This window comes from Pseudorca crassidens, chromosome 19, assembly GCF_039906515.1.
Source record: "Pseudorca crassidens isolate mPseCra1 chromosome 19, mPseCra1.hap1, whole genome shotgun sequence".
Lineage (NCBI taxonomy): Eukaryota > Metazoa > Chordata > Mammalia > Artiodactyla > Delphinidae > Pseudorca > Pseudorca crassidens.
The window spans coordinates 30,295,436-30,316,877 of record NC_090314.1 but is presented as its reverse complement, the minus strand read 5'-3'; the positions used below and the strand labels follow the sequence as shown (position 1 = coordinate 30,316,877).

At 35.6% G+C, this 21,442-nt stretch overlaps 1 pseudogene; it reads right to left on the bottom strand.

The window, feature by feature from the left end:
• Positions 1-3,107: 3,107 nt before the first annotated feature.
• LOC137211833 (large ribosomal subunit protein uL3 pseudogene) lies at positions 3,108-4,322 on the bottom strand (annotated as a pseudogene).
• Positions 4,323-21,442: the final 17,120 nt, after the last annotated feature.

Here is a 21,442-nt window from a genome sequence, read left to right as displayed (position 1 = left end):
GCTATTGAGTTGTGTACATTTATTGTTGAGTTTTGAGAGTCTTCTTTACACTAAAAATATTCTGAATATAAAGCTTTGATCAAATATGTAATTTTAAAATATTTTTTCCAAGCCTATAGCTTGTCTTTTAATTCTCTTAAGTGTCTTTTGAAGAGCAGAGGTTCTCAATTTTGATGAAGTGTTATTTATTAATTTCAATTAGATCTTGCTTTTGGTGTCATATATATCATTGACTAAAGTTTTCTCCTGTTTGCTTTTGGAACATAATTTTTTTTTCTTGAAATTAGGTTTACTATATACCATAAAATAATTTTTGTATATAATGCAAAGAATGGATTGAAATTCACTTTTTATTTTTAATATGGATTTCTAAATAATTATAACAATATTTATAGAAAAGACTATTCTTTCTCTACTGAATGGCCTTTGCAACTTTGTCAGAAAACAATTTACCTCATTTGTGTGGAACTATTTCTGGACTATCCATGCTGTTTCCTGGATTCGTCTCTCTTGATGTCAATACTGCACAGCCTTATCTACTTAAGCTTTAAAATAACTCTTGAAATCAGGTAATATAAGTCTTCCAATTTTTTTCTTTGTCAAATTTGTTTTGCCTACTGTAGGTCCTTTGCATTTCTAGACACATTTTGGGATTAGCTCTCCATTTTTTTTTTACACAAAAATATACCTGCTTTGATTGGAATGGCATTGGAACTATAGATCAATTTGAGGAAAATGACTTCTTAAAAGCACTGAATTTCTCAAAAGATGAACGAATTGTCTCTCTCCATTCTCCATTTATTTACATGTCTTTCAGTTTCTTTCTGTGGTATTTTGTAGTCTTCAGTGTACAGGTCTTGCATATCTTTTGTCAGATTTATCACTAAGTATTACATATTATTTTAATATTTTACCACTTTTAGTTATTATTAGTGGATGGGTTGGTCTGTATTATCTTATCCTCTATGACCAGAAGAAGTCCTATGGCCACTTATCTTTCCTTATCTTACTTAACCTCTTGGCAATACCTTACTTAGCTGATCACTTCTTCATTCTTAAAACCACCTCTTGTCTTGGCCCCTGTAGCACTATATTCTCCTGATTTTTTCCTCTTATTCCTCCTTCTCAAACTGCTTTACTGGTCCTTACTTCTCTGTTTGACCTCAAAATATTAAAATGTCACAGGGCTTAACCCTATTTCTTCCATTTTTCTACTTCTACAGTTTCTCATTATGTATTCTTCAATGGCGTTGTCCCATCTATTTGCTGACATCTACAGAATCTGTATCATTAAATCTGACCTCTCCAATGAGCTTAATTTGTACTGAGTACATTAATATTGAATGATCTATTTTAAAACTACATTTGAATACCCAAATGATTTCTTAAATTTAACATATTCCTACCCTATATTTCCCCGATTTAAGTAAATTCTACCACAATTTACCTCGTTCTTTAATCCCTATAACCAAGGGTCACTCTTGAGTCTTCTCTGCATCCTCATGTTTAATTTCTCACTCACTCTGTTTGGTTCACCCTCAGATTACATTCTAAATCCATTCAATTATTTTCATTTCCATTGACACAATTCTGGTCTAAGTCACAATTATTTCACCAGGATTACTCTTAATAAATTTCTTTGTGTCAACTCTTGGCCTCTCACTGTCCTTTTCTCTGCAGAGAAACTTGGATGATCTGTCAAATGGTTACAATATAATCATATTACTTTCCTACTCAAGATGCTCTAGGAATTTCCCATTTCACTTGGGATAAAATCAGATTTCTTTTTTATGACCTGTAAAATTCTTAAATGATCTTACTCTGCACAATCATTGTTATCTTTTTATTCTACCACTTGCCACTTTCTTTACTTGGCCAAGCTCATCCTCCCCCACCTAAGGTGTTCACATATGATGTTTTCTCTGCCTTAAAACTTTAACTCCTGATTTTCCTATATCTGGATCCTTCATTTTAGTATTCTGAGCTCAAATATCGTATCCTCAGTGGGAATTCCTGACCTAGCCTAAATTAGTCCTCAACACTACTTCTAGTCAAAATATTTTGAATCTTATCTTGTTTATTTATTTATTTGTTAATATTATGCTACAACCTATTAAAATGTAAGCTCTAGAAGAAAAGAGTCTTTATTTTTCTGATTCACTATTATATTTCCAGTACCCAGAATAGGACATGGTGATAAATATTTATTAAATGAGTGAATGAAAATAAAAATTGTGAATAAATCAATCCTCTGGATATTTTTTTCATAGGACCTGCTATGAAACCAGATTTTGCATAATGGACTGTGTAAAATTTCTTAGATTATTTTTATGTATCTTTATTCATTATCTTGTTGATTTTGGTTGGAGGGACTTTAGCTGTTCGAGAACATCACTCTAACAAATCTTTTCAGCTTTAGATATCTAACTGATATTAAAAATTACTATCTGATTTGAAAATCATTTTTCTCATCCAGTTAATTATTAAGTGGTACCAAATAGAGTCAGAAAACTACAGTGCTATAATTGAAGCTTTATTCAGCATGATCTATAGCCATTAATCAATACTTAAGTAATCCTCTTAAGAGTACTATTACTGGGGGACTTCCCTTGTGGTCCAGTGGTTAAGAATCCACCTTCCAATGCAGAGAACATGGGTTCAATCCCTGGTCAGGGAACTAAGATCCCACATGTTGTGGGGGTACTAAGCCCATGCACTGCAACTACTGAGCCCACACACTCTGGAGCCCGAGTGCCACAACTAGAGAGAAGCCCACATTGCTACAACAAAGAGCCTGCCCACCACAATAAAAGATCCCACGTGCTGCAACTGGGAACCAATGCAGCAAAAATAAATAAATAAATAAATTTTAAAAGAGTGAAAGATCCCACATGCTGCAACTGGGACTCAACGCAGCCAAAATCAATCAATTAATTAATTAATTAATTAAAATGAGTGCTATTAAAGTTAATATTTATTACTTTATTTCGAAGGGTATTATGTGATACTTTTCTTTGTTGAAATTAATACATCATCTTGGCAGTGATTTGCTGATCAGTGACATTAAAAATTTATCAGAGAAAAAACGTTATGTAACTACCCCCCCGACTGGAAAATAATTTTATTGAGATTCTATCAGCTGTGCAATCTGTTCTGACATTAGGCCCCTTCTTCCTTTGCAATTCTGTCCTTCTTAAGGGGTCCCATGAATACTTTCTTCTCCTCCACAGTCTGGAAGCAACCATGGCCAAATTTGGAGGTGGTGTCAATAAACCTAAAGTCAGTCTTCTTCAGGGCCTGCCATTTGGTCTGCACCAGAAAGGACTCATGCAGGGTGAGCACTTGCTTCTTGGTTCCTACCACGCAGCCTTTGAGCATGACAAAGCCATTGGTCACTTCAACGTAGTGGACAAAGCCACACAGAGGTTTGATGCTCTTGCCAGACAGATCCTAATCAGTAGAGACATTTTTCTTGATCAGTTTTCTGTCCTTGATGAGGTAGCCCTGGCCGATCTTGTAGATCTTCTTGTTGATCTCAGTGTGGTGATGGTAGCCTTCCTGCCTAGCCTGAGCCACAGAGAAGGTCACCCGGGCAGCCCACCAAGGGCTGCATAAAGTAACATGTATTGGGATACAGGCAACTTTATGCAGCCTTTGTTGGGTCTTATGGGGCAACTTCGTGGTGTGCCAATGGCGGGTGACCCTTATGTAGCCTTTGCCCTTGGTCACCCCAATGAAAGCAATCATCTTATCCTGCCCAAACACTTGAATCATAGGGACATGCCACTATAGCCTCTCACCAGCCCAGTCCAGTATTTTTGCCACAGTGCCTCTGTTCACCTGGATCTCCATGAGGTGGACCTTCTTCTGGTGTATAGGAAGCAGGCACCTCTTGGTGTGGGCAATGACACAGATGACCTGGTAGTACTTCTTCATGCTGCTGAAGTCCTTCTCCAGCTGCTTCTTGCCGTTACGTTCTGCCACTTCTTGCATCATTTGGTAAAGGCTTTTGTCTTACATTTATGCCAGTTTTATAGAAGTGCCTTTTGCATTCATTGCTGAAATGCTCAGCAAAGATGGTCTTAAAGGTCTGGAGGCCTCGAGGTGTTTCCACATAGCCCACAATGCCCACAGTACCACAGGCAGCAGCTCCACAATGGTCACAGCCTCCACAACTTCCTTCTTGTTCACCTTGCACCCTGGCCTATCGACCTCCCTCACCATGTGGGTCATGCCGGTCTTGTAGCCGAGGAAGGCTGTGAGGTGTACAGGCTTGGAAGAATGATCATTGGGGAAGCTCTTCACCTTCCCACAGTGCCAGCTGCTGAGTGCTTCTGAGGCAGGAAGCCCAGAGACCCATGCCTGGGAGCGGAGAACTTCCAGGGAGACGTCCTGCCATAGGATGCTGCCGGTAGAGCAACATTATGTTACTTTGGATTAATTTCCTCCCAGGAAACTCATGTTGATTCTCAATTATCCTCATTTTTTATCCTACATGGTCATTGCCCATTACTTTAACAATAAGTTCTCAAATTTATTAAAAATAGCACATAACTTTCCAGAATCTGCCATTTTGGAAATGGAATTGTGTATCTGTCTTTGGTCATAATATCATTCGCATTTCCATTGTTTTCCAAGAATAATGATAGTGGCCATGAAATTGTACCTTGAAATTCACTATTCTGAAAAGCAATTAGTCAAGACTGGAATGAATGGATTAATTTAAAGCCAACAAGTGATTTCTTATGAGTTCTCAAATTACTTTGAACTAGAATCTCCTCTTTTTGATGTTTACTTTTTTCATTCCTGTTAAAAAAGCTAGGCTGTAGCATGCCATAAATCTTCAAAGTGAAAATACTGACATGGATGTTATACAGATCTTATTTTGAACTTTGCTTTAAATTAGATTTCAGGTTTCATTGAAAGCAGAGAATTTGAGGAAATGGGATAGATTAAAGACAGTATATTTCATATGTGAATTATCTGCAACTTTAAACATCACAAGGCAATTATGAAAGATGTTGAGAGCAGTGAAACAGGATAAGCTGTTTGTTTTGATAAGTAGTTGTGAAATCAGAGAAGAGGCACTAAGAACATAGAAATAGAAAATAATGTTAAGGGATTAACATTATTGATCAGGGGATTCATTGATCAGGGGATACATTGACTAAACATTCATTGATCAGGGGATACATTGACTAAATTGGCAAGAATAATTAAGAATGAATTATCTAAATAAAATTTTTTCAAGTTAAGAATTTTCCTTGAACTTTGGAAAATATTCACATAAACAAGCGTTTTAAACTATTTATGGGAAATTTGTGTTGATAAAAAAATAAAATACATATGAACAAATCAGTTAACAGTGAATGTAACCCTCACCTCCAAACAAACAAAGTCCAGTGACTGTAGATAACACCAGATTGTGATTGACTAACACTCAAAGAACAATTAAAAAATGTTTTCTTTTAAATAAACAATTTTATGGTTTTTATTCTTTTGACTATTCATTTCCTAGAAACATCTAATGTACTGAAATATTTTCTTTGGTTATGAAACATTTTCTTAGACACTAACCTTCATGATAATTCCTTCTTTCTTCAGTTATGAGACAAGATTCATTCATTAAGAATAAAGTGTACACTAAAATTAACATGTATAAAAATGAACCCTGTAAAGGTAGACTCAAACATGGTAAATGTATGCAAGATTTTCTAATAAAAATTCCTAAGAAATATTTTTGTTTGTTAGAATTTATTATGGATTACATTTTGAGAAGTTTTCCCCCTACATCTGCTTTTCAGTTCATACATGAGAAATTTATGCAAAGTCTAAGAATTACTATATTATTTATTTATAAAAATTTTCATGCTTATCTCTAAGTGAATTTGGTAAAGCTCAAGATATACATAAAATAAAACTGATAAACAAATTATAGATTGTAAAAAATGTGGAGAGAAGCAGGTCAATATGCTAAAAATTGTAGTTGAAGATTCAAATAAGATTTTTTGTCTCCTGGAAGTATTACAGAACATCTGTCCAACCCAGAGTCAGTTCTCACACAATGATAAAATATCAAAATTTTAAAACTCCTGGATGTCTAGTGTAAGACTAGACTTATGTCAACCAAATAATATAAACTGTTATAAGTATTTCCTGCCAAAATCCCTATTGTAAAGGTGGAGGGGATATTTTGTTTAGAATAATTTATACTGATTGCATATACCAATTAAATTTATGAGATAATTACTTTTGCCAAGGTTGAAAGAGTCTTAGTTTTCCTATCCTTATTATTAAGCCTTGCTGAGAAGGCTCATTCTCTACCTTCCGACCCTTGAGTTGCCACTTGATGGAAAGGTTGACAAGGCTAAATCTCTTAAACAGGAAGAGGAGTAGAAAAACATAACTCCATGAGTTCAATATTGAGAATGCAATCTGGAGTTTGAGAGAATAATTTGGCAAGGCTGTTAGAAGGAATATCCTGTTAACATTTGAAAAAATAAAATAAATGAATGAAAACAAATGTGGTCCTGAATTTTAAAATTCTATTTGTATCAGAGATTCAGAGAATGACATACAAACTAGAATGAAAGCTTGCCCAAGACTGTCAGCATTCTAATGGCTTTCTAAGCAGCCACGTTGTGACATATATTCATCATGGAGTGAACAATAAATGCTATCAATAGGGAACAATAAGAAAAATCAGAAGGCACAAGAAAATTGTCTGGTTCTGCATGTTAATATCTTTCATTTGTATAGCATTTATTTACAAAATGCTTCTACATTAAGATTTTCAGTGTTGTTCAGCTTGCAAGAAGCCACATACAGCATCTTCTGCACTTAAACCACAACTGTGACCAGCCTCTCTAAAGAGCTACAGCTCTGAGCAGTCATTAAAAAGTCATTTTCTTTTGGTAAGAATTTTCTTCACGTTCTACTTTCCATTCTTTATTTTGAATCATTTGTCCATAAACTATACCATGTGTCAATGGGAAGATATTATGAGATTTTTAGTTAAGGCGGCACAGGATCTAGTTCAGAGTGCCTTCAATCTGCTGGATATTATTATGGTACTGAGGTGTGGTAGGCAGAATTCTAAAAATGATCTGCAAGATTCCCTGAACAGTGTCTGGCACATGGTAAGTGGAATGAATGGATGAACAGAATATTCTTGCTTTAATCTGGTGTTCTGATTTTCATCGCTTGGCTTTGTATTATGATTATCACTCTCTTCCTAGGCCTTTGGGATGATCCTTTTGGATCAAGATATTACCTCAACTTCTGCCAAAAACTTCTTTTCTCTGTTACTTTCTGCTTATTAGCATAAAATTCTCTGCAGCCAAGCCCAACTCAGCATTTTCTATATCATCACCCAATACAGACACAGAACATGGCTTCCATTTCTTTGGTAATCTCTCAATACAATTGGTTCAGTAAAGACAAGAAAATATGAAGAACTAAGCTGGGGAAATAGCAAGAACAGAAGTCTACTGCCTCTAGAGAAGCTCTATAGGGAACTACAGTTCAGGATGGAAGGACTGGAAGGTTAAACCACGATAAACTGGAAATTTTGAGGTAGGAGATAGATGGGCCCCTGTGCTGGACAGCTGGTGTTTGTCAAGTGGAGCAAAATTTAAGCTTTGTTCTCACCTGGACACTCCAAGGACAAAGCTAGTGGCAGAAGCTGAACTCTGCTGAAGTAAAGAGGTAAGATGACCACTCCTGAGATCAAGGGAAACTTCTCTGTCTGCATACACAGGAAGGCTCCTTGGGGGTCAAAAAGGGAGGGGGGCACCACCCCATAGTAAGTGTGGATATGCACCCACAGGCCTCTGAAGTGTGATACATCTTAGCAAAAAGTTGCACACGTGTGTTGGAGAGGGTCCTGGGACCAGTCATGTGTGGAAAAAGAAACAAGATAATTGGCCAAAGGTAAACCAAGACCCGGAAGGGCTGTCCTATATAAGTGCTTTAAATCACATCCTTACTGTGCTCCTCATTCAGGATGCCCACACTACTCTCCCAGTGTGTATTTCTGCCTAGCTTCTGACTTAAAAAAATAAACTTTTTCTCTGTGTGCTCTCCCATACTTTGTGCTGTGTCTCTAATAATAAACTTTGTACCTGTTTTTACAGTTTTTACCTCCTTGAAACATTCTTGCTTTCAAGTGGGGGAAACAGCCAGGGCCATTTTGCTTCTAGCCTCTAGCCCCTGATGGTCTAGCAGCTAGTATTCCTGGTTTTCATCCAGGAATGAAATGAATAAGGTTACCCCAGTTCAATTCCTGGGCAGGGAACTAAGATCTCTCTTCAGGACCACTCACTGCTGTCTCTCTGAGATCAATTTGAGTAGATCTAAGGAGATACAAGTTCATAGACAGAAGAAAAGTGTTTTTAGAAAGAAATGGATTATAAGTGGAGAAAGTGTGGTTGACATTAAGATTAGTCAGAATGTGAGAATGTACAGAATGAGGAATGTAATCAAATAAATGTCCAAATAGTGTTCTTTATCTGAGCACGCTCTGCCTGCAGACTCCTGTGCCCCAATTCATAAATGAAATATAATCAATGTAGAAAGCACTTTATAAAATTTAACGTTTCTATTTCCAGGTGAAATTTGAAGTCTTCATTGGAGTAAATTAACTTCAATTTAACTTTGTACAGATTTTTTTTTTTTTACTTTTATTTTCCTTAAAGGCAATAAGAATGGCACAACCTCACCTCTTCTTAGAAGAATATATTGCTTACATGTGTTAGAAGATCTTAAAGAATTCTCCTGTCACTTAGGGACGTTTTAAGTTAAATAAGGTAAAGCTACCTATGGGGGGGTTTATTAATTCTGATAAATAAGATCTTCTCTAAGACAGTTTTCAATTTCTTCAAGATCCATTGAAGAGTCTATGAAGAAACATTACTGTAATACATGAAATAGCTTCCATCTCTCCATTTTAGGAAGCTTCTCTAATGCTCTCCAATGTAACATGAAAATAAATTACCTAGAATGCCCTTTTCTCATTTTCACTTCCTTCTTTCCGGGTAAAAATTCCCTTTCTGCTGAAAGCATCACCTGCTTAATTCCATTATATTTGAATTTTTATTTTGCCTTTCTTTAGTTTTTATATCATTGCTTGGTGCTATATTAATTAATATTTATTATAGAGTGTGCTGTAAATGTAAAATATGTAATTGGTAATGTAAATAAAGTTATCATAGGTTTATTTTGTGCTATCTATGGAATTACATGCTATAGTGAAAAGAGAGCTTTTGATTTTATATTCAAAATTATCTAGAATTGACTTACCTTCTCTGAGCCCTTGTATTCACATTTGCTTGAAGGTCAAGTAATACATGGGCTTTTAAGAGTCAAGATGGCTTAAAGCAATCTTGACAATGAAAAACGGACCTGGAGGAATCAGGCTTCCTAACTTCAGACTATACTACAAAGCTACAGTAATCAAGACAGTATGGTACTGGCACAAAAACAGAAAGATAGATCAATGGAACAGGATAGAAAGCCCAGAGATAAACCCACGCACATATGGTCACCTTGTCTTCGATAAAGGAGGCAGGAATGTACAGTGGAGAAAGGACAGCCTTTTCAATAAGTGGTGCTGGGAAAACTGGACAGGTACATGTAAAAGTATGAGATTAGATCACTCCCTAACACCATACACAAAAATAAGCTCAAAATGTATTAAAGACCTAAATGTAAGGCCAGAAATGATCAAACTCTTAGAGGAAGACATAGGCAGAACATTCTATGACATAAATCACAGCAAGATCCTTTTTGACCCACCTCCTAGAGAAATGGAAATAAATACAAAAATAAACAAATGAGACCTAATGAAACTTCAAAGCTTTTGCACAGCAAAGGAAACCATGAACAAGACCAAAAGACAACCCTCAGAATGGCAGAAAATATTTGCAAAGGAAGCAACTGACAAAGGATTAATCTCCAAAATTTACAAGCAACTCATGCAGCTCAATAACAAAAAAAAAACAAACAACCCGATCCAAAAATGGGTAGAAGAGCTAAATAGACATTTCTCAAAAGAAGATATACAGACTGCCAACAAACACATGAAAGAATGCTCAACATCATTAATCATTAGAGAAATGCAAATCAAAACTACAATGAGATATCATCTCACACCAGTCAGAATGGCCATCATCAAAAAATCTAGAAACAATAAATGCTGGAGAGGGTGTGGAGAAAAGGGAACACTCTTGCACTGCTGGTGGGAATGTGAATTGGTTCAGCCACTATGGAGAACAGTATGGAGGTTCCTTTAAAAACTACAAATAGAACTACCATATGACCCAGCAATCCCACTACTGGGCATATACCCTGAGAAAACCATAATTCAAAAAGAGTCATGTACCAAAATGTTCATTGCAGCTCTATTTACAATAGCCAGGATATGGAAGCAACCTAAGTGTCCATCATCGGATGAATGGATAAAGAAGATGTGGCACATATATACAATGGAATATTACTCAGCCATAAAAAGAAACAAAATTGAGTTATTTTTAGTTAGGTGGATGGACCTAGAGTCTGTCATACAGAGTGAAGTAAGTCAGAAAGAGAAAGACAAATACCATATGCTAACATATATATATATATATATATATATATATATATATATATGGAATTTAAAAAAAAATGTCATGAAGAACCTAGGGTTAAGACAGGAATAAAGACACAGACCTACTAGAGAATGGACTTGAGGGTATGGGGAGGGAGAAGGGTAAGCTGTGACAAAGCAAGAGAGAGGCCTGGACATATATACACTACCAAACAACGTAAGGTAGATAGCTAGTGGGAAGCAGCCGCATAGCACAGGGAGATCAGCTCGTTGCTTTGTGACCGCCTGGAGGGGTGGGATAGGGAGGGGGGAGGGACGGAGACCCAAGAGGGGAGAGGCATGGGAACATATTTATATATATAACTGATTCACTTTGTTATAAAGCAGAAACTAACACATCATTGTAAAGCAATTATACTCTAATAAAAATGTAAAAAAAAAATAAAAAAAAGGAATACTACAACAGCTAATAAACACTTGATTCATTAAAAAAAAAGAGTCAAGGTGGCTTATTAAATTTCCAGCTCTAATCCTTACTAGCTGTCACTTTGGTCACTTTGACCAATTAATCTAATCTTTTGGGATCTCAATTTTTCATCTGTAAATTGGGGATTATAATAATGTTATCCTTATAGGAATTTTTGTGAGGCTTAAGTGAGATATTGCATGCTGAAAGTGTGACACATTTTTAGCTTTTATTAAGATTGATGTTATTATCTATAAAGTGGGGAATTCTAGTAACTGTCTTAATAAGCTGGTATAAGGAGTCAGTATGGCAGAATATCTAAACAACAAAGTTTGGATAATATTAGCATTTGAATGCTCCTTTTTAAACTGATCCTTCCCTCCTAATCCCCAATGCATGCAAATACATATTTGTTGTTTTTAAAATACAACAGGACAAAATTGATCCAGCAGTGCATTTTACCTCCTTAGTGGAATTCTACTACGGAGTAACACATGGACATAGCAGTAGCCTTCGTTGATTTGTCCTCATAATAAAAACATAAATCTGTTATTTTTAGTGCACACTTGCTGAAAACTATAGCAGGAAGTTCTATTTCTATAGTCATTGCCCATTATTATGTTTTCTTTAACTCACATAAAATAGTATTACTCAAGGCATAGGAATGTATCTAATAGTTTCACTCACATCACCTTTATGATTTCCACCCTAAATCTCCTAAACTGGTGCAGGTATTTGTTCAGAAGGAATGCTGGAGGCAGGTGCTATAAGCACTCCACTCCTGGGAACTTGTTCCCTTAGTGGCAGGGAAGTCCTCATGTAGTCTCATCAATGGAGGCTTTAGGAAAACATATGGCCAGACCTCTTATTGCCTTAGGAGCTAAAAATTTCACTTTTGGTGATGTGATCACAACCAACCCCTTCTGCTTAGTTTGAAGGTATTGCACCATTTTTCCTGAAGCTAGTGAAAGGGGAAGACTCAGAGCCTCTATTTTGTGTGCCCATCTTTGCAGTGTGTAGCAGGGGGAACAAATAATATTTACCCAATTTAATTGCTCACCGTTATAATTCAAGTACAGTACTCTATACTCTGAACATTTATCATTTCAAAATCAATTGAAAATGAATATTATCATGTCTCTCCTAAAACTTTAAAGCCAATTACAACTGCTACATTCCAATATTTGAACAATGCCTGGAAGTACAAAATTCAGCTAGTCTTTTAACAAAAGATGTAAAAATAAGGTTTATAAATCTGCTAATTGACCTTAAAACTGCTGCCTAGGAGAGCATTACAGATTTCTTCTCAAGAGCATATCAAATCATCAAGAAGAGCCTATGGTCAAACAACTCATGTGATACCACAAGCTAAAATTTATTGACTTTCCCAAGGTATGCCCTGATTGTTAAACACACATGAATATATAATTAAGTAGCATGTGTGAAATAATAGGCCATGAGACCTAAATCACTTACTTTCTCTAAATGCCACCAGGGTTCTGGCTAATAGGCTTGGATCAGCTGATAATTACAACAGAAGGAGAATGCTATTAATTAAACAGTCACCATAGCGCAATCATTAATAATTGGTTAACTTTGTGGGTTTTAGGGTCAGACAAATCAGTGATTGGGATCCCCATTAATAATAGTGTCACTTTCTGTAAATTACTTAACATCTCTGAGCTTTAAATTTTTTCACCTATAAACTGAGAATAATACCTTTGTATGGGGTTATTATAAAGTTTAAATAATATTACATAGTAAAAGCTCAGTGTATTCATTGTTATTTTTATTAATCATAGTAGAATTTGGAGCCATGCAAATTCTGTTCCACTAAAATTACACTAAGAAGCTAAGCATTGTAAAGTATTGTTTACAAATGTAAAATAGGTCTAGATTCCCTGATTTCCAGTAATATTGAAAATTTGAATTTCTCAGCAGAAAAGGGAAATGTATATTTGATGAAAGAGATTAGATTCTGAAACTGATTTAGAAATATCAGTATGGATATGTATGCTGGATGTATTTTATGCTTATGGAGAAAAGCATATTTCTTCACTCTGTACATTGAAAAGGTCAATTATCAACTCAATAGAAAGGAGCAACCTTAGTACACATGCTGTGGTCTCTAAATATCATTTCCCACTAAAAAGGAACTAAGGCTCATTAGAAGTCTGGCACACAAAACGCACAAAAAAACCCTGGATTATTTTGTAATGACCAGAATGCAAGGAGACTATCACAGACACTATGATTGTATTAAAAAGATTTTAAGAGAACTAGGGAAGCTTCCACTGGTCAAGAATGGGACAAATTGCACATTAATAAGCATAGTAAACCTAAAGGATAAAAGGCATCAAATATATTAAAACACATGAGATCATAATGATATTAAAAAGAGAAGTGAAATTGGTTAAGAGTGATATCACTTAGTTTAAAATTTCCAAATAGAGTTAAAGTATCAAGCTCTTTTCCTGACTTATTTATGTACTCTTCCACTGGAAACCAAATGGTAGATGAGATTTTTCTCTTTATAGAAGTATTCTAGCTAATAAAGGAAGAAGAGATGATGGTACTAGAATATCACCATTTCACAGCCCTAATGGATGAATGGATTGAGACATCTATTAGCAATGGCTGCTGCTACCACAAAAAGAGAAAAAATCAGATGTGTATACCTACTGATGAAGGGACACAGCACTGTCTATGCAATACCCTTGCCAAAAATAATTCCATGAACAACTAAAACTTGGATTTGATGCAACTCTAGATCCAATTTACAGGGAATACAGAGACTGCGGTAGAACACCACCTCGGTGCCATAAGGAAGTATCAAACAAGACCCAGAATATGGGACACTTAAGATGAACAACCTGGTTTCTTTAACAAATAAATGACAAAGTTAGAGAGGTAAAAGGATGGAGAGAGAAGAGAGGAAGAGGGGACATCTGTAGACTAAAGAGACGTAAGAGCTTTATCAACCAATAAAAATGAACAGACCTTATTTGGATTCTGATTTTAAACAACAAATGATGATGGAAGAAAGAATGTCATTTATGTGGCAATTGGAAATTTGAACACTGGGTAGCCATTGGGCAATATATTAAGAGATGTGTTAATATTTTTATATGCGATAATGTATTATGGTGGTTCTATTAAAAATAGTAATTATCTTTTGAAATTCCTGTGACATATTTTCAGATAAAGTGCTAAAAAACATAGTCTTCCTATAGAGACTTATTTGACATGTGTTTTTCAGGTACTTTTTTCACTTAAATTTATTTTTTAAATAATAAAAATATTTACTAAGCTTTTTAAAAATGTGGAACTAGCCTTCAGATCATGTAGCTATAATTGAAACAAGTCAACATTTCTGCCTTAAGCCTTTCCTCAACTAGACTATCAGCTCCCCAAGGACAAGGACTGTGGCTCATTAACTCTCTATCCTGAGTGCCTAGAATATTGCTGGTTATAGTTGGTGCTGAAGAAATATTTATTTGAACTGCTATTGAACTCAACTATATATTAATCATATTAGCACAGACAATAAAGATTCTTCCATATGAGTGAAGCACACACTGGTTTTTCCCATTCATTTGGTCACAGGACAAGAGGCTTTACAAAAGTATTGAGGATCATCATCCACTGGACTCTGAGTACTCTTTCTATAAACAGGATTTCTGTGGAATACGTTCCTTTTGCAATAGTCACAACACAGCAAGCTTCAACCCCCACTACTCACTTATCCACAGAGACCAGTTTCCTTATTTAGATTGAATAAGGTATAGCTTGATCAGATATGTGATTTTTAAGACAATAAAGAAACAATACATTCCATTTCTCCAAACTTTTCTGTCTCATTTTGGTAACATTGAAGAAAGAAGATACCTGAAACTATCATCCTAAGATTCTCTGAGCTCCAGGGAAGATGTAGCCCTTTTCCAGATTTAAGAACACATTCCTACATTGCTTGACTGGGCTACAAAGTTTGAACATCATAGAAGTAGGAATGCCCTCATTTGTTACATGCTTGGGAAATAAATTGTGACATTTTCCATTCTAGATGGTACAAACTTTGAAAACATTTGGTTGGTTTCTTTTTCAAAAGTCAATTATTTCTTTGTTTTTTTAACTTGAGGAGTACTCAGGTAGAAAATGAAGCCAAACATAAATTTTACTATAAGAAAATTTATTTCAATTGTGTGGCTGGATTAGACTTAATTTCATGTTGTTTATTATTCAGGACAAGAAAAGGAAACTGGAAAGAAGATTCACTTAATACTTTCTATATGCTTGTTATTATCATTTAATCCTCAGAGCAGCCAGGAGTGGTGGACATTTTATACATTTTACAGTGGAGGAAGTGATAGCATCAGGAGGGTGTATCAGTGAGGTTAATAGACTTTTAAACTTACCTCAAGAGTTATGGAGTAGATTCAGGCTTATTTGTCTGATTCCAGTACCTATATATGCTCCATTCAATTATAGTAAACAACATCTCTTGGAATAGGGAGGTAGGTGACTATTCTCATTGTGGCAGCCAAAAGGATCCAATAACTATCTTTCATGTCATATTAGATATCTATGAATGATACAGAACCTAGGAAAACATGGATTGTGTTTCAGGGGAAATCTCTCCAGAGAGAAGTTGAAGGTGATTCTATATTCAGGTAATTTATAGCCACGGTGGACCAGGATATCATCTTTTCTGAAGTATTTTTAAAAATCACAAATACAAACAAAATTAGGAAAATGTATATAAGGCCCTTTATGAATATAAGAAAGTGGGCATACTGATCTCTCAAGGTCAACTGTGTCATAAATGAGTTGAAAGTATGATCTTACAGAGAAGCCTATATTTAAAAGCTATATTTTATAATAAATACCTAACCTATTCACGAGATAGCCAACCTTATCATTTGAACACAGTTCTCTAGCCAAACATTGCATCATTTATTAATACTACTAACTTTTACTTTGCCTTGCTTGCAGAGAATTTGGAATGCATTTATTAAATTCTGCAGTACTCTCTCCATGGCAGATAAAACGGTTTGTGGTGTTATTTTCCTGAGGCAATGTTGATTGTTATAAAGATGTCTCTATATTAAATTCCTTTTATATAAATTAGCTCTACAGTATATCTAAAGATTTTATCTACACTTATTTTTGTTCTTTGTCCATTTCTCTATGGCACCATTAGGAAATGCAATATGATTACAGTATGTTCCCAATTTTGGTGTTTACACAAAGAAATACCCTAGTTTCCTTTTAACGTGCACTTAACAGTAATATTGTTATTTGCTGAATGTCTCAGCTTGAGCAAAAAAATATAGTTCATAGTGCCATAAAAGCAATATTCTTAACCTGAATCAGAGGTCCCTGGGTTGGTGTGTTACTGTAATCATTTCTGGATACAACTTTAAAAGCTATGTTTTTTTCTCAAGCATTATTCTTTTTGGTATATGTTAAAAATCTGAGCTTCCTGAAGAGAACAATCTCATATCATGGTTCAAATAAGATAATGCATGCCGTGAAAAGTTTCATAATAAATAATTTGTAATTTCAAGTGGCTGTTCCACCTTTAGAAAAGCTTCTATACCTCAATCTGTGGATTGAGCCTTGGCTCAGGCAGAATTGTAGGAAATGCCATACCAAGTTGTCAAAGGAAACAAGGTCTAAAAACTGGAGAAAGTCAGTCAGTCCTAAAGATGACTTACTTAAATGTTAAGAAGTAATGGTTAATTAAAAAGGATTAATTGCTTAATAGTATGGACTTGTTTGAACTCAATTAAAAAATGTGACTTTTCTATATAAATTGGTATTTTCTTTTAAAAGCAAAAACCTTTCTTCACAAAGCTGATATATACTAGTATCACACCATAATCACTCTCAAGGTCAGTGCCACAATGTCTACATTTGAGGGACACTAACTTCTATAGAGATTTTTCTGTAGTAATTGTGACAATTTGACTCACTGGGGAGATTTGGCTGTTATACCCATATCCGTGTTTTGGTGCTGTAGAGAAGTTTGGTATTAAAAGCATCCTAGAATTCCTTGTGCTACTACATTTAACTTATACAGCAAAACACAGGTTTTGTATTTTGAACAGCTTGCACCAAAATTCCTCTTGAGAAGAGGACTGTCTTTGGCTGTGAACATTCCTTGGCTAGGTTTTGAAATTGTGAGCACAATAGTACTGAAAGCATGATCTAAAGAAAGACAGCAGTAAAAGACGTAATTGAACATTCTGCATAAGAGGTTAACAGAAATATTGGTAGAGCAACAAGAGAGCAGAGCAGAGAGATGGAAAGTAAGGTGGTGAGAGTGGGAGGGAGGAAATAAACTGCATGACAGATAATTAGAGCTTATAGAGAAATGCAGCTAAGGGAGAAGCCCTATTCAGGGTGGATGCAGATACTTTTGGGGCAGGAATGTCTTCTTTTCTGGGTGGCAATTTAATCTTTCTCCACTGACCAAAAGTTTTAGTAAAATTTGCTACACAGGACAATTTTTGAATCAGTAGTATGTTAAGGGGATGCCATCAAGGCAATTGCCAGGAGGCTGATTCAGAGATGAGAGGAGTGATTCACACACAAAAAGAAATTCATTTATTCCTGCAGCAAATATTTATTTATTTGTCAAGCACTTTTCTAAGTTCTGGAGACATAGTAGTGAATAAAATCAATGAAAATCTCTGCCCTTCAAAGGAGCTTATATTCTAGTGGAAAGACAAAAAATGAACATGTTGATCAATCAAAGTAAGTTATCTTATTAACTTAATCAGTAAGTTATCTGGTAATGCTATGAATAGAAATAAAATAGTATGGATAATTGGAGATGGAAAAGAGAGGGGGATACATTTTTAAATTGTGTAGTCAGATGAGGCATCTCAGAGAAAGTGAAGCTTGAGAGAAGATTTTAAGGAGGTTGAGAGTGAGCCACCCTGCTTCAGTTGAGGAGAACAACTGCAGTCCTTTAGACAGGATGTGTTTCCGGGCAGCAAAAAACCAGCGTGGTTGCAGTGGAAGGAGTGAGATGAAGTAGAGCAATAAGGGGACGAGATTGTACACTAGGGTTTCTAGGCTCTTGGAAGAACTTGGGCTTTTACTCTGAATGAAATGGGATGCTAGCAAAGGATTTTGAGTAGAAAACTACCTTTTTTAGTTGTCCCACTGTCCTTGCATATTCTGCTCTTTTTTTTTTTTTTTGTCTTTGCTTTTTGGTTTTTGAGGATTCTATTGATACAGCTTCTAGCTCAGAGATTCTTTCCTCAGCCATATCCAGTGTACTAATGAACCCACCAAAGTATCCTTCATTTTTTTTATTGGAGTATAATTGCTTTATAATATTGTGTTAGCTTCTGCTGTACATCAAAGTGAATCAGCTATATGTATACATATACCTGCTCCTTATTGGACCTCCCTCCCACCCCGCCCCCATCCCACCCATCCAGGTCAACACAGAGCACCGAGCTGATCTCCCTGCGCTACATAGCAGGTTGCTACTAGCTATCTATTTTACACATAGTAGTGTATATTTGTCAATCCTAATCTCCCAGTTCATCCCACCTTCCCCTTCCCCCACTGTGTCCACACGTCTGTTCTCTACATTTGCACCGCTATTCCTACCCTACAAATAGGTTCATTTGTACCATTTTTCTAGATTCCGCATATATGCGTTAATATACGATATTTGTTTTTCTCCATTTCTGTTACAGTGTCTTTTTTTTAATCTCTAGCATTTCGTTTTGATTCTTTCTTAAGATTTCCATCTCTGCTTATATGGCCCTTCTGTTCCTGCATGCAGTCTACTTTATCCATTAAAGCCCTTACTATATTAATAACAGTTGTTTTAAATTCCCTGCCTGATAATTCCATGTCTGGTTATGATGTTTGCTCCATGTCTGGTTATGATGTTTCCTCTGTCTGTTCAAATTGTGTTTTTTGCCTTTTGATATGCCTGGTAATTTTTTCTTGGTAGTCAGACATGATGTACTGGCCCAAATGAATTGCTGTAATAGGCCTTCAGTAATGTTGTGGTGAGGGGTAGGGGGAGGGGAAGACTTCTATATTCCTATGGTTAGGTCTCAGTCTTTTAGTGACCCTATGCCTTTGGAATGTGAACTTCACAATGTTTCTCGTTTTTTCTCCCCCTCTTAGGTGAGACAGAATGGCTAGAGTGGGCTGGAGTTGGGTATTTTCCTTCTCCTACATGAAAGTCTAGAATCAGCTGCAGCTGATTATTTCCCTTGCCCCATGTCAGTTAGATTCTGCTAATATGTCAACAGATTAGTATAGTTACAACTATAGTATGGCTAACTAGTTCACCTGAGGTTGGACCTTGTTAAGAACAGTGTTCTGGCATATTTTTAAATGGTTACTTTTCTTCTTTCCCTATTGGAAGCACAAGGGGATTTTTCTCTGATATTTCTGTGGCACCTGGTCAAGCTCCTGGCAGTAAATCTCACAATATTGTGGGGTTCGCCTCATGATTGGGTCCCTCTGGGATTTTAACTCTCAGGCTTGTCCACACTGAGCCTCCAGCAAATAGTCAATTACAGTTCAGGTTTTTCTACTCAGGAACTGGTTCGCACGGTGGTCTCTGCTGGCACGTCTGTGTTCCTGTAAGCTAGGACTGTCTGTATTTGCTCCCATATAAATTTTAGAATTTTTTGTATTTCTGTGAAAAGTGCTATTGACATTTTGAAAGAGATTACATTGCATCTGTAGATTGATTTGGGTAGAATGGACATTTTAACAGTGTTAATTTTTCCAATCTATAAACACGGGGTATCTTTTCATTTATTTGTGTCTTCAATTTCTTTCATCAGTTTTATTGTTTTTGTGTACAGATCTGTCATTTTTTTGGTTTATTCCTAGGTATTTTATTCTTTTTGCTTCTATAATAAATGGTTTTGTCTGCAACAATTATGATATTTGTCTTAAATATATTTTGAAGTGAGATCATATATGTATTCTGAATAGATGGGATAAAGGGTTTGAGAAAGAGAAGACTCAGCATCACCCTAAGATTTGTATTCTGAAAAAGTTGACAGTTTGAATTATCACTAGGTGAGATGTGGAAGAATGAGGCTAAAGCTGGAGGTTTGAGGGAGAAGTTTATGTATAGAGTCTTGGCTATGTTAATTTTAATATAACTATTAGGTATTCAAGTGGAGATGCAAGTAAACATTGGATAAAAGTCTGGAGTTCAGGGAGAGGAATGAGGTAGAGATATAAATTTGGGGGCATGGGTGTGCATATGCTATTTAAAGCTTTGAGACTGTATGAGATCTCAAGGGAGTGTAAATAGAGAAAGAGGAAATCCAGAGTAACTCAAGGTTAAGAGATCAATAATTTTGTAAAATCAGAAAGAATGAGAAATGGTCACAACAAGTTACAACCCTGGGAAAGAATAGCTTGACAAGAATATTGGAATTCAAGAAAAAGAGAATGGGAGATTTGAGCGAAATCTCATAGACATGGTGACCTTATTTGATTTCTTGGCCCTATAAGAATACTATGTGAATTTGTTGCTGGAGTTTCTTTCTACACTAATCATTTGAATTCAACACTGGTGGGATGAATGCAAGTGTTTTTTTTTGTTGTTGTTGTTTTGTTTTTTTGCATTAGTAATCCTGCCTAAAATGCAGGGTTCTATGAAATTGTCAGAGACAGCAGTGGTAAAATCCCCAAATGTCAATTTCCTAGATTTTTGGACATGTTTCTTGTTTCATCAGAATAGCCAATGACATAATTTACTCGGGAATCCAGAGAACATAACTTGCTCTTGGTATGGGTTAGGGATAGATAATTCCATCAATTTGTTGCTATATCAGTTTCAGAGTCAAATGGCAAGGAATTGGGGGAGGGGGGGCATACAGACATGTTGTTTCATATAATAAATGAGCCCTACTAGGTCACACAGTTCTACAGAGTGATGAGGTGCCCCTAATTATATTAAAGTTTGTTGTTATTATTTTAGCATTAACCCAAATTTTATAATTTATGATTCGTAGGAGGAAAAGGAATAACTGTGCTTTGTACAGCTGTGGGGATTTATCAATAATCCAACTATCATTCAACTCTGGCAATTATAGAATTAAAAAAAAAGTTTTGTTTTATTTATTTTAATTCATCTGCAGGACCTTATTACTCTTTAGTATGAAAAAGATAGAATAATATATTTTTGAAATAAGACAAGTTTCTGGACTAAATATACAATATGAAAGAAAAGAGAAAAGTTTTAGTGCATGGGTATCAATATTTTTCAGTTAGGCAGAGGAATACGTTAAAACTATCCTAGGGTGGTCATAACTGAATTGAATAAAATCAGCGCTTTTTCTTTTTAACATATTTATTGGAGTATAATTGCTTTACAATGATGTGTT